Genomic DNA, 14,341 nt, shown 5'->3' with positions numbered 1-14,341 from the left:
ACCATCGGATGTTCCGTCTCTGGCAAAGCACAGATCGCCAGTGCTGTTGTGCCTGTAGATAAGGAGCCAAGGGAAGAAGAAGACCACCAAGAGCTTTCAGGGCTGGGCCATTCCTTCTGGGTTGAAGGAGCCGGACGTTTGCCTTTTGTGCAAGAGGCTCTGCCGAAGCCGAGCGCCATGAGATGTTCCGTCTCTGGCAATGCACAGATCCCCACTGCTGTTGTGCCTGTAGATAGGGCGCCAAGGGACCGTAAATACCAGCAAGAGCTGTCAGGGCTGGGCCCTTCCTTGTGGGAGAAGGAGCCGGACGTTTCCTTTTGGGCAAGAGGCTCTGTCAAAGCCGAGAACAATGAGATGTTCCGTCTCTTTGAAAGCACATATCGCCAGTAATGTTGTGCCTGTAGATAGGGCGCCAGGGGACCGTGAAGACCAGCAAGAGCTGTCAGGGCTGGGCCCTTCCTTGTGGGAGGAGGAGCCGGATGTTTGCCTTTTGGGCAAGAGGCTCTGCCGAGATCAAGCGCCATAAGATGTCTTGTTTCTGGGAAAACAGAGATCCCCAGTGCTGTTGTGCCTGTAGATAGGGCGCCAAGGGACTGTAAATACCAGCAAGAGCTGTGGGGCTGGGCCCTTCCAGGTGCGAGAAGGAGCCGGACGTTTGCCTTTTAGGCAAGAGGCTCTGCCGAGGCCGTGCGCCATGAGATGTTCCGTCCCTGGGAAAGCACAGATATCCCCAGTGCTGTTGTGCCTGTAGATAGGGCGCCAATGGACCTTGAAGACCAGCAAGAGCTTTCAGGCTGGGCCCTTCTTCTGGGTTGATGTAGCCGGACGTTTGCCTTTTGGGCAAGAGGCTCTGCCAAGGCCGAGAAAAAGGAGATGTTCCATCTCTGGCAAAGCACAGATATCCACAGTGCTGTTGTGCCTGTAGATAGGGCGCCAATGGACCTTGAAGACCAGCAAGAGCTGTCAGGGCTGGGCCCTTCCTTGTGGGAGGAGGAGCCGGACGTTTGCCTTTTGGGCAAGAGGCTCTGCCGAGGTCGTGGGCCTTGAGATGTTCCGTCTCTGGCAAAGCACACATCCCCAGTGCTATTCTGGCTGTAGATAGGGCGCCAAGGGACCGTGAAGACCAGCAAGAGCTTTAAGGGCTGGGCCCTTCCTTGTGGGAGGAGGAGCCGGATGTTTGCCTTTTGGGCAAGAGGCTCTGCCGAGTCCGCGCACCATCAGATCTTCCGTCTCAGGGAAAGCACAGATCGCCAGTGCTATTGTGCCTGTAGATAATGAGCCAAGGGAAGAAGACCACCAGCAATAGCTTTCAGGGCTGGGCCATTCCTTCTGGGTTGAAGGAGCCGGACGTTTGCCTTTTGGGCAAGAGGCTCTGCCGAATCCGATCGCCACGAGATGTTCCGTCTCTGGCAAAGCACACATCCCCAGTGCTATTGTGCCTGTAGATAGGGTGCCAGGGGACCGTGAAGACCAGCAAGAACTGTCAGGGCTGGGCCCTTCCTTGTGCGAGAAGGAGCCGGATGTTTGCCTTTTGGGCAAGAGGCTCTGCCGAGGCCGAGCTAAATGAGATGTCTTGTATAAGGTAAAACACAGATCCCCAGTGCTGTTGTGCCTCTAGATAGGGAGCCAAGGGAAGAAGAAGACCAGCAAGAGCTTTCTGGGCTGGGCCGTTTCTTGTGGGAGGAGGAGCCGATATTTTGCCTTTTGGGCAAGAGGTTCTGCTGAGGCCGAGAACAATGAGATGTTCCGTCTCTGGCAAAGCACAGATATCCCCAGTGCTGTTGTGCCTGTAGATAGGGCGCCAAGGCAAGATGAAAACTAGCAAGAGCTTTCAGGCTGGGCCCTTCCTTGTGGGAGAATGAGCCGGACGTTTGACCTTTCGGCAAGAGGCTCTGCCGAAGCAGAGGACCATGAGATGTTCCGTCTCTGGCAATGCACAGATCCCCAGTGCTGTTGTGCCTGTAGATAGGGCGCCAAGGGACCGTAAATACCAGCAAGAGCTGTCAGGGCTGGGCCCTTCCTTGTGGGAGAAGGAGCCGGACGTTTCCTTTTGGGCAAGAGGCTCTGTCAAAGCCGAGAACAATGAGATGTTCCGTCTCTTTGAAAGCACATATCGCCAGTAATGTTGTGCCTGTAGATAGGGCGCCAGGGGACCGTGAAGACCAGCAAGAGCTGTCAGGGCTGGGCCCTTCCTTGTGGGAGGAGGAGCCGGACGTTTGCCTTTTGGGCAAGAGGCTCTGCCGAGATCAAGCGCCATAAGATGTCTTGTTTCTGGGAAAACAGAGATCCCCAGTGCTGTTGTGCCTGTAGATAGGGCGCCAAGGGACCGTAAATACCAGCAAGAGCTGTGGGGCTGGGCTCTTCCAGGTGCGAGAAGGAGCCGGACGTTTGCCTTTTAGGCAAGAGGCTCTGCCGAGGCCGTGCGCCATGAGATGTTCCGTCCCTGGGAAAGCACAGATATCCCCAGTGCTGTTGTGCCTGTAGATAGGGCGCCAATGGACCTTGAAGACCAGCAAGAGCTTTCAGGCTGGGCCCTTCTTCTGGGTTGATGTAGCCGGACGTTTGCCTTTTGGGCAAGAGGCTCTGCCAAGGCCGAGAAAAAGGAGATGTTCCATCTCTGGCAAAGCACAGATATCCACAGTGCTGTTGTGCCTGTAGATAGGGCGCCAATGGACCTTGAAGACCAGCAAGAGCTGTCAGGGCTGGGCCCTTCCTTGTGGGAGGAGGAGCCGGACGTTTGCCTTTTGGGCAAGAGGCTCTGCCGAGGTCGTGCGCCTTGAGATGTTCCGTCTCTGGCAAAGCACACATCCCCAGTGCTATTCTGGCTGTAGATAGGGCGCCAAGGGACCGTGAAGACCAGCAAGAGCTTTAAGGGCTGGGCCCTTCCTTGTGGGAGGAGGAGCCGGATGTTTGCCTTTTGGGCAAGAGGCTCTGCCAAGGCCGAGAACAATGAGATGTTCCATCTCTGGCAAAGCACAGATCGCCAGTGCTATTGTGCCTGTAGATAATGAGCCAAGGGAAGAAGAAGACCAGCAAGAGCTTTCAGGGCTGGGCCATTCCTTCTGGGTTGAAGGAGCCGGACGTTTGCCTTTTGGGCAAGAGGCTCTGCCGAATCCGATCGCCACGAGATGTTCCGTCTCTGGCAAAGCACATATCCCCAGTGCTATTGTGCCTGTAGATAGGGTGCCAGGGGACCGTGAAGACCCGCAAGAACTGTCAGGGCTGGGCCCTTCCTTGGGCGAGAAGGAGCCGGATATTTGCCTTTTGGGCAAGAGGCTCTGCCGAGGCCGAGCTAAATGAGATGTCTTGTATAAGGTAAAACACAGATCCCCAGTGCTGTTGTGCCTGTAGATAGGGAGCCAAGGGAAGAAGAAGACCAGCAAGAGCTTTCTGGGCTGGGCCGTTTCTTGTGGGAGGAGGAGCCGATATTTTGCCTTTTGGGCAAGAGGTTCTGCTGAGGCCGAGCTAAATGAGATGTCTTGTATAAGGGAAAACACAGATCCCAGTGCTGTTGTGCCTGTAGATAGGGAGCCAAGGGAAGAAGGAGACCAGCAAGAGCTTTCAGGGCTGGGCCCTTCCTTCTGCGAGAAGGAGCCGGACGTTTGCCTTTTGGGCAAGAGGCTCTGCCAAGGCCGAGAAATATGAGATGTTCCATCTCTGGCAAAGCACAGATATGCACAGTGCTGTTGTGCCTGTAGATATGGCACCAGGGGACCGTGAAGACCCGCAAGAACTGTCAGGGCTGGGCCCTTCCTTGTGCGAGAAGGAGCCGGATGTTTGCCTTTCGGGCAAGAGGCTCTGCCGAGGCCGAGAACAATGAGATGTCTCGTATAAGGGAAAACACAGATCCCCAGTGCTGTTGTGCCTGTAGATAGGGTTCCAAAGGACCTTGAAGACCAGCAAGAGCTTTCAGGCTGGGCCCTTCCTTGTGGGAGGAGCAGCTGGACGTTTGCCTTTTGGGCAAGAGGCTCTGCCGAGACCGAGCACCATCGGATGTTCCGTCTCTGGCAAAGCACAGATCGCCAGTGCTGTTGTGCCTGTAGATAAGGAGCCAAGGGAAGAAGAAGACCACCAAGAGCTTTCAGGGCTGGGCCATTCCTTCTGGGTTGAAGGAGCCGGACGTTTGCCTTTTGTGCAAGAGGCTCTGCCGAAGCCGAGCGCCATGAGATGTTCCGTCTCTGGGAAAACACAGATCCCCACTGCTGTTGTGCCTGTACATATTGAGCCAAGGGAAGATGAAGACCATGAAGAGCTTTCTCGGCTGGGCCGTTTCTTGTGGGAGGAGGAGCCGATATTTTGCCTTTTGGGCAAGAGGTTCTGCTGAGGCCGAGAACAATGAGATGTCCCGTCTCTGGCAAAGCACAGATATCCCCAGTGCTGTTGTGCCTGTAGATAGGGCGCCAAGGCAAGATGAAAACTAGCAAGAGCTTTCAGGCTGGGCCCTTCCTTGTGGGAGAATGAGCCGGACGTTTGACCTTTCGGCAAGAGGCTCTGCCGAAGCAGAGGACCATGAGATGTTCCGTCTCTGGCAACGCACAGATCCCCAGTGCTGTTGTGCCTGTAGATAGGGCGCGAGGGAATTGTGAAGACCCGCAAGAGCTGTCAGGGCTGGGCCATTCCTTGTGGGAGGAGGAGCCGGACGTTTGCCTTTTGGGCAAGAGGCTCTGCCAAGGCCGAGAACAATGAGATGTTCCGTCTCTTTGAAAGCACATATCGCCAGTAATGTTGTGCCTGTAGATAGGGCGCCAGGGGACCGTGAAGACCAGCAAGAGCTGTCAGGGCTGGGCCCTTCCTTGTGGGAGGAGGAGCCGGATGTTTGCCTTTTGGGCAAGAGGCTCAGCCGAGATCAAGCGCCATCAGATGTCTTGTCTCTGGGAAAACAGAGATCCCCAGTGCTGTTGTGCCTGTAGATAGGGCGCCAAGGGACTGTAAATACCAGCAAGAGCTGTGGGGCTGGGCCCTTCCAGGTGCGAGAAGGAGCCGGACGTTTGCCTTTTAGGCAAGAGGCTCTGCCGAGGCCGTGCGCCATGAGATGTTCCGCCCCTGGGAAAGCACAGATATCCCCAGTGCTGTTGTGCCTGTAGATAGGGCGCCAATGGACCTTGAAGACCAGCAAGAGCTTTCAGGCTGGGCCCTCCTTCTGGGTTGATGTAGCCGGACATTTGCCTTTTGGGCAAGAGGCTCTGCCAAGGCCGAGAACAATGAGATGTTCCATCTCTGGCAAAGCACAGATCGCCAGTACTGTTGTGCCTGTAGATAGGGCGCCAAGGGACCTTGAAGACCAGCAAGAGCTGTCAAGGCTGGGCCCTTCCTTGTGCGAGAAGGAGCCGGATGTTTGCCTTTTGGGCAAGAGGCTCTGCCGAGGTCATGCGCCTTGAGATGTTCCGTCTCTGGCAAAGCACACATCCACAGTGCTATTGTGGCTGTAGATAGGGCGCCAAGGGACCGTGAAGACCAGCAAGAGCTTTAAGGGCTGGGCCCTTCCTTGTGGGAGGAGGAGCCGGATGTTTGCCTTTTAGGCAAGAGGCTCTGCCGAGGCCGTGCGCCATGAGATGTTCCGCCCTTGGGAAAGCACAGATATCCCCAGTGCTGTTGTGCCTGTAGATAGGGCGCCAATGGACCTTGAAGACCAGCAAGAGCTTTCAGGCTGGGCCCTTCTTCTGGGTTGATGTAGCCGGACGTTTGCCTTTTGGGCAAGAGGCTCTGCCAAAGCCGAGAACAATGAGATGCTCCGTCTCAGGGAAAGCACAGATCGCCAGTACTGTTGTGCCTGTAGATAGGGTGCCAAGGGACCGTGAAGACCAGCAAGAGCTGTCAGGGCTGGGCCCTTCCTTGTGCGAGAAGGAGCCGGATGTTTGCCTTTTGGGCAAGAGGCTCTACTGAGGCCGTGCGCCTTGAGATGGTCCGTCTCTGGCAAAGCACACATCCCCAGTGCTATTGTGCCTGTAGATAGGGCGCCAGGGGACCGTGAAGACCAGCAAGAACTGTCAGGGCTGGGCCCTTCCTTGTGGGAGGAGGAGCCGGACGTTTGCCTTTTGGGCAAGAGGCTCTGCCAAGGCCGAGAAAAATGAGATGTTCCATCTCTGGCAAAGCACAGATATGCACAGTGCTGTTGTGCCTGTAGATATGGCACCAGGGGACCGTGAAGACCCGCAAGAACTGTCAGGGCTGGGCCCTTCCTTGTGCGAGAAGGAGCCGGATGTTTGCCTTTCGGGCAAGAGGCTCTGCCGAGGCCGAGAACAATGAGATGTCTCGTATAAGGGAAAACACAGATCCCCAGTGCTGTTGTGCCTGTAGATAGGGTTCCAAAGGACCTTGAAGACCAGCAAGAGCTTTCAGGCTGGGCCCTTCCTTGTGGGAGGAGCAGCTGGACGTTTGCCTTTTGGGCAAGAGGCTCTGCCGAGACCGAGCACCATCGGATGTTCCGTCTCTGGCAAAGCACAGATCGCCAGTGCTGTTGTGCCTGTAGATAAGGAGCCAAGGGAAGAAGAAGACCACCAAGAGCTTTCAGGGCTGGGCCATTCCTTCTGGGTTGAAGGAGCCGGACGTTTGCCTTTTGTGCAAGAGGCTCTGCCGAAGCCGAGCGCCATGAGATGTTCCGTCTCTGGGAAAACACAGATCCCCAGTGCTGTTATGCCTGTAGATATTGAGCCAAGGGAAGATGAAGACCATGAAGAGCTTTCTCGGCTGGGCCGTTTCTTGTGGGAGAAGGAGCCGATATTTTGCCTTTTGGGCAAGAGGTTCTGCTGAGGCCGAGAACAATGAGATGTCCCGTCTCTGGCAAAGCACAGATATCCCCAGTGCTGTTGTGCCTGTAGATAGGGCGCCAAGGCAAGATGAAAACTAGCAAGAGCTTTCAGGCTGGGCCCTTCCTTGTGGGAGAATGAGCCGGACGTTTGACCTTTCGGCAAGAGGCTCTGCCGAAGCAGAGGACCATGAGATGTTCCGTCTCTGGCAATGCACAGATCCCCAGTGCTGTTGTGCCTGTAGATAGGGCGCCAAGGGACCGTAAATACCAGCAAGAGCTGTCAGGGCTGGGCCCTTCCTTGTGGGAGAAGGAGCCGGACGTTTCCTTTTGGGCAAGAGGCTCTGTCAAAGCCGAGAACAATGAGATGTTCCGTCTCTTTGAAAGCACATATCGCCAGTAATGTTGTGCCTGTAGATAGGGCGCCAGGGGACCGTGAAGACCAGTAAGAGCTGTCAGGGCTGGGCCCTTCCTTGTGGGAGGAGGAGCCGGATGTTTGCCTTTTGGGCAAGAGGCTCTGCCGAGATCAAGCGCCATAAGATGTCTTGTCTCTGGGAAAACAGAGATCCCCAGTGCTGTTGTGCCTGTAGATAGGGCGCCAAGGGACCGTAAATACCAGCAAGAGCTGTGGGGCTGGGCCCTTCCAGGTGCGAGAAGGAGCCGGACGTTTGCCTTTTAGGCAAGAGGCTCTGCCGAGGCCGTGCGCCATGAGATGTTCCGTCCCTGGGAAAGCACAGATATCCCCAGTGCTGTTGTGCCTGTAGATAGGGCGCCAATGGACCTTGAAGACCAGCAAGAGCTTTCAGGCTGGGCCCTTCTTCTGGGTTGATGTAGCCGGACGTTTGCCTTTTGGGCAAGAGGCTCTGCCAAGGCCGAGAAAAAGGAGATGTTCCATCTCTGGCAAAGCACAGATATCCACAGTGCTGTTGTGCCTGTAGATAGGGCGCCAATGGACCTTGAAGTCCAGCAAGAGCTGTCAGGGCTGGGCCCTTCCTTGTGGGAGGAGGAGCCGGACGTTTGCCTTTTGGGCAAGAGGCTCTGCCGAGGTCGTGCGCCTTGAGATGTTCCGTCTCTGGCAAAGCACACATCCCCAGTGCTATTCTGGCTGTAGATAGGGCGCCAAGGGACCGTGAAGACCAGCAAGAGCATTAAGGGCTGGGCCCTTCCTTGTGGGAGGAGGAGCCGGATGTTTGCCTTTTGGGCAAGAGGCTCTGCCGAGTCCGCGCACCATCAGATCTTCCGTCTCAGGGAAAGCACAGATCGCCAGTGCTATTGTGCCTGTAGATAATGAGCCAAGGGAAGAAGACCACCAGCAATAGCTTTCAGGGCTGGGCCATTCCTTCTGGGTTGAAGGAGCCGGACGTTTGCCTTTTGGGCAAGAGGCTCTGCCGAATCCGATCGCCACGAGATGTTCCGTCTCTGGCAAAGCACACATCCCCAGTGCTATTGTGCCTGTAGATAGGGTGCCAGGGGACCGTGAAGACCAGCAAGAACTGTCAGGGCTGGGCCCTTCCTTGTGCGAGAAGGAGCCGGATGTTTGCCTTTTGGGCAAGAGGCTCTGCCGAGGCCGAGCTAAATGAGATGTCTTGTATAAGGTAAAACACAGATCCCCAGTGCTGTTGTGCCTGTAGATAGGGAGCCAAGGGAAGAAGAAGACCAGCAAGAGCTTTCTGGGCTGGGCCGTTTCTTGTGGGAGGAGGAGCCGATATTTTGCCTTTTGGGCAAGAGGTTCTGCTGAGGCCGAGAACAATGAGATGTTCCGTCTCTGGCAAAGCACAGATATCCCCAGTGCTGTTGTGCCTGTAGATAGGGCGCCAAGGTAAGATGAAGACTAGCAAGAGCTTTCAGGCTGGGCCCTTCCTTGTGGGAGAATGAGCCGGACATTTGACCTTTCGGCAAGAGGCTCTGCCGAAGCAGAGGACCATGAGATGTTCCGTCTCTGGCAATGCACAGATCCCCAGTGCTGTTGTGCCTGTAGATAGGGCGCCAAGGGACCGTAAATACCAGCAAGAGCTGTCAGGGCTGGGCCCTTCCTTGTGGGAGAAGGAGCCGGACGTTTCCTTTTGGGCAAGAGGCTCTGTCAAAGCCGAGAACAATGAGATGTTCCGTCTCTTTGAAAGCACATATCGCCAGTAATGTTGTGCCTGTAGATAGGGCGCCAGGGGACCGTGAAGACCAGTAAGAGCTGTCAGGGCTGGACCCTTCCTTGTGGGAGGAGGAGCCGGACGTTTGCCTTTTGGGCAAGAGGCTCTGCCGAGATCAAGCGCCATAAGATGTCTTGTTTCTGGGAAAACAGAGATCCCCAGTGCTGTTGTGCCTGTAGATAGGGCGCCAAGGGACCGTAAATACCAGCAAGAGCTGTGGGGCTGGGCCCTTCCAGGTGCGAGAAGGAGCCGGACGTTTGCCTTTTAGGCAAGAGGCTCTGCCGAGATCAAGCGCCATAAGATGTCTTGTTTCTGGGAAAACAGAGATCCCCAGTGCTGTTGTGCCTGTAGATAGGGCGCCAAGGGACCGTAAATACCAGCAAGAGCTGTGGGGCTGGGCCCTTCCAGGTGCGAGAAGGAGCCGGACGTTTGCCTTTTAGGCAAGAGGCTCTGCCGAGGCCGTGCGCCATGAGATGTTCCGTCCCTGGGAAAGCACAGATATCCCCAGTGCTGTTGTGCCTGTAGATAGGGCGCCAATGGACCTTGAAGACCAGCAAGAGCTTTCAGGCTGGGCCCTTCTTCTGGGTTGATGTAGCCGGACGTTTGCCTTTTGGGCAAGAGGCTCTGCCAAGGCCGAGAAAAAGGAGATGTTCCATCTCTGGCAAAGCACAGATATCCACAGTGCTGTTGTGCCTGTAGATAGGGCGCCAATGGACCTTGAAGACCAGCAAGAGCTGTCAGGGCTGGGCCCTTCCTTGTGGGAGGAGGAGCCGGACGTTTGCCTTTTGGGCAAGAGGCTCTGCCGAGGTCGTGCGCCTTGAGATGTTCCGTCTCTGGCAAAGCACACATCCCCAGTGCTATTCTGGCTGTAGATAGGGCGCCAAGGGACCGTGAAGACCAGCAAGAGCTTTAAGGGCTGGGCCCTTCCTTGTGGGAGGAGGAGCCGGATGTTTGCCTTTTGGGCAAGAGGCTCTGCCGAGTCCGCGCACCATCAGATCTTCCGTCTCAGGGAAAGCACAGATCGCCAGTGCTATTGTGCCTGTAGATAATGAGCCAAGGGAAGAAGACCACCAGCAATAGCTTTCAGGGCTGGGCCATTCCTTCTGGGTTGAAGGAGCCGGACGTTTGCCTTTTGGGCAAGAGGCTCTGCCGAATCCGATCGCCACGAGATGTTCCGTCTCTGGCAAAGCACATATCCCCAGTGCTATTGTGCCTGTAGATAGGGTGCCAGGGGACCGTGAAGACCCGCAAGAACTGTCAGGGCTGGGCCCTTCCTTGGGCGAGAAGGAGCCGGATGTTTGCCTTTTGGGCAAGAGGCTCTGCCGAGGCCGAGCTAAATGAGATGTCTTGTATAAGGTAAAACACAGATCCCCAGTGCTGTTGTGCCTGTAGATAGGGAGCCAAGGGAAGAAGAAGACCAGCAAGAGCTTTCTGGGCTGGGCCGTTTCTTGTGGGAGGAGGAGCCGATATTTTGCCTTTTGGGCAAGAGGTTCTGCTGAGGCCGAGCTAAATGAGATGTCTTGTATAAGGGAAAACACAGATCCCCAGTGCTGTTGTGCCTGTAGATAGGGAGCCAAGGGAAGAAGGAGACCAGCAAGAGCTTTCAGGGCTGGGCCCTTCCTTCTGCGAGAAGGAGCCGGACGTTTGCCTTTTGGGCAAGAGGCTCTGCCAAGGCCGAGAAATATGAGATGTTCCATCTCTGGCAAATCACAGATATCCCCAGTGCTGTTGTGCCTGTAGATAGGGCGACAAGGTAAGATGAAGACTAGCAAGAGCTTTCAGGCTGGGCCCTTCCTTGTGGGAGAATGAGCCGGACGTTTGACCTTTCGGCAAGAGGCTCTGCCGAAGCAGAGGACAATGAGATGTTCCGTCTCTGGCAAAGCACAGATCGCCAGTGCTATTGTGCCTGTAGATAATGAGCCAAGGGAAGAAGAAGACCAGCAAGAGCTTTCAGGGCTGGGCCATTCTTTCTGCGAGAAGGAGCTGGACGTTTGCCTTTTGGGCAAGAGGCTCTGCCGAGGCCGAGAACAATGAGATGTCTCGTATAAGGGAAAACACAGATCCCCAGTGCTGTTGTGCCTGTAGATAGGGTTCCAAAGGACCTTGAAGACCAGCAAGAGCTTTCAGGCTGGGCCCTTCCTTGTGGGAGGAGCAGCCGGACGTTTGCCTTTTGGGCAAGAGGCTCTGCCGAGACCGAGCACCATCGGATGTTCCGTCTCTGGCAAAGCACAGATCGCCAGTGCTGTTGTGCCTGTAGATAAGGAGCCAAGGGAAGAAGAAGACCACCAAGAGCTTTCAGGGCTGGGCCATTCCTTCTGGGTTGAAGGAGCCGGACGTTTGCCTTTTGTGCAAGAGGCTCTGCCGAAGCCGAGCGCCATGAGATGTTCCGTCTCTGGGAAAACACAGATCCCCACTGCTGTTGTGCCTGTACATATTGAGCCAAGGGAAGATGAAGACCATGAAGAGCTTTCTCGGCTGGGCCGTTTCTTGTGGGAGGAGGAGCCGATATTTTGCCTTTTGGGCAAGAGGTTCTGCTGAGGCCGAGAACAATGAGATGTTCCGTCTCTGGCAAAGCACAGATATCCCCAGTGCTGTTGTGCCTGTAGATAGGGCGCCAAGGTAAGATGAAGACTAGCAAGAGCTTTCAGGCTGGGCCCTTCCTTGTGGGAGAATGAGCCGGACGTTTGACCTTTCGGCAAGAGGCTCTGCCGAAGCAGAGGACCATGAGATGTTCCGTCTCCGGCAATGCACAGATCCCCAGTGCTGTTGTGCCTGTAGATAGGGAGCCAAGGGACCGTAAAGACCAGCAAGAGCTGTCGGGGCTGGGCCCTTCCTTGTGGGAGGAGGAGACGGAATTTTGCCTTTTGGGCAAGAGGCTCTACTGAGGCCAAACACCATGAGATATCTCGTCTCAGGGAAAAGACAGATCCCCAGTGCTGTTGTGCCTGTTTCTAAGGGGCGAAGGGACTGTGAACACCGGGAAGAGCTTTCAGGCTGGGCCCTTCCAGGTGCGAGAAGGAGCCGGAATTTTGCCTTTTGGGCAAGATACCCTGCCGAGACCGAGCGCCATAAGATGTCTTGTCTCTGGGAAAAAACAGATACCCAGTGCTGTTTTGCCTGTATATAGGGAGACAACGGACCGTGAAGACAAGGAATTCATTTCAGGGCTGGGCCCGTCCCTCTGGGTTGAACGAGCCGGATGTTTGCCTTTTGGGCAAAAGGCTCTGCCGAGGCTGAGCGCCATAAGATGTCTCGTCTCTGGGAAAACACAGATCTTCATTGCTGTTGTGATTGTTGACAGGGCGCCAAGGGACCGTGAAGACCAGGAATTCCTTTCAAGCCTGGGCCCTTCCTTCTGGATTGAAGGAGCTGGACGTTTGCCTTTTGTGCAAGATGCTCTGCCGAGGTTAAGCGCCACGAGATGTTCCGTCTCTGGGAAAGCACAGATTCCCCAGTGCTATTGTGCCTGTAGATAGGGCGCCAAGGGTCCGTGAAGACCAGCAAGAGCTGTCGGGGCTGCGCCCTTCCTTGTGGGAGGAGGAGCCGGATGTTTGCCTTTTGGGCAAGAGGCTCTGCGGAGGGCAAGCGCCATGAGATGTTCCGTCTCTGGGAAAACACAGATCCCCAGTGCTGTTGTGCCTGTAGATAGGGTGTCAAGGGAAGATGAAGACCAGCAAGAGCTTTCAGGCTGGGCCCTTCCTTCTGGGTTGAAGGAGCCGGAATTTTGCCTTTTGGGCAAGAGGCTCTGCCGAGGCCGAGAGCTATGAGATATTCCGTCTCTGGCAAAGCACAGATTCCCCAGTGCTGTTGTTCCTGTAGATAGGGTGACAAGGGAAGAAGAAGACCAGGAAGAGTTTTCAGGCTGGGCCCTTCCTTGTGGGAGGTGGAGCCGGACGTCTGCCTTTTGGGCAAGAGGTTTTGCCGAGGCTGAGAACAGTGAGATGTTCCGTCTCTGGGAAAGCACAGATCCCCAGTGCTGTTGTGCCTGTAGATAGGGCGCCAAGGCACCGTGAAGAGCAGCAACAGCTTTCAGGGCTGGGCCATTCCTTGTGGGAGAAGGAGCCGGACGTTTGCCTTTTGGGCAAGAGGCTCTGCTGAAGCCGAGCACCATGAGATGTTCCGTCTCTGGGAACGCACAGATCCCCAGTGCTGTTGTGCCTGTAGATAGGGTGCCAAGGGAAGATGAAGACTAGCAAGAGTTTTCAGGGACTGTCCGGCTCCTTCTGTACAGCAGCTCAGTTGCCGCGCATGCGCGCTGGTGGGTTGTGCCAAGCACTTGCCCCTGCCACCCTGCGAGCAATGTTCGGTACTGCAGCTCAGAGTCTGCCCCTGTCCTGCACGTGCCGTCCAACGGTAATGGCAATGCGGCACTGGCGGGAGGTGCCGCCGCGCTCGTTGCTTCCTCCCGGTAAGGAAACACCGCCGGAAAGGAAAGCTTGATGGGCTGTCTCTGCCTGGCCTCCCTCTCTGTGCGGCGTGGCACGGGAGCACAAAGGGACAGGCAGGACACTTACCGGCTGTGGGCAGGAGCTGCTGCGGCTGAAGCTGGAGAGGCCAGAGAAAGGTAGAGAAGAAGAAATGGAAGGCTGGCCAGCTGGCCGGCAGCTGCCTCCCGCTGCAGGCAAGAGAGAGCCTGCCTCTCCGCATGTGGAAGGATCCCTCTTTGTAGTCCACAGCAGGTCAGACCACCAGGGTGCACCGCAGGGTCTGTATGCAGCACTGACGCTACAGTACGGCCGCGTAGTGTGCGAGCGAGGCTCCGTGCCTAGGAAGCCTCGTCTTGCAAGACCTGTGAGACACATGTTCTCCTAGGTGGAGGACGGCTGTGCAGCCAGAGTTACAGAAGAGGAGAGGAGCGGGAGAGAAGCAGAAAGAAGCGTCTGAACTGGCAAATTCTCCTGGCAGCACCAAGAACAAGAGCTGTGGTGAGCCCTGGGCCCTCGGGGCCCTGTCTCTCTCCCCTCTTCTGCATTCTGATCCCTCCCTGCCCCTCCCCTGGCCCCCTCTCTTTCCCACACCGCTGCTTTTTTTTTCTTTCCTCCCTTGTACCTCTGATACTGAAAAGCTGGTCGAAGAAACTCTCTAAGACTCATTTTGGAATTTCAGAAAGCAGGCATTCTTCATTGCAGCGCTGGATGCATGGGGGATAGTTCCACCTAGCATGCATGCCACAGCTTTAGCACAAACAGGTTATATAGAATAACTAATTGCATATTAACCAGATTAGTATACATATACATAAAAATGATGGCAACTGATTATCATAGTACTGCCTACATCCGATCACGCGCAATGAAGGATCCATTTGAGATGAAGGGCTGCTTCTGCAATCACCGACCCATTTGAAGTTCTTGCTGGCTGTCCTTGAAGTCTTTATGCTTGTCCTTGTTCTTTGATCTTGAAGCTTAACGCAATTTCAATCACATGTGGTCAGTTTCGGCATTGTTCTCAT

The sequence above is a fragment of the Harpia harpyja genome (genome assembly GCF_026419915.1).
Source record: "Harpia harpyja isolate bHarHar1 chromosome 1 unlocalized genomic scaffold, bHarHar1 primary haplotype SUPER_1_unloc_1, whole genome shotgun sequence".
In the NCBI taxonomy this organism is placed as follows: Eukaryota; Metazoa; Chordata; class Aves; order Accipitriformes; family Accipitridae; genus Harpia; species Harpia harpyja.
This window is presented reverse-complemented; position numbering follows the sequence as displayed.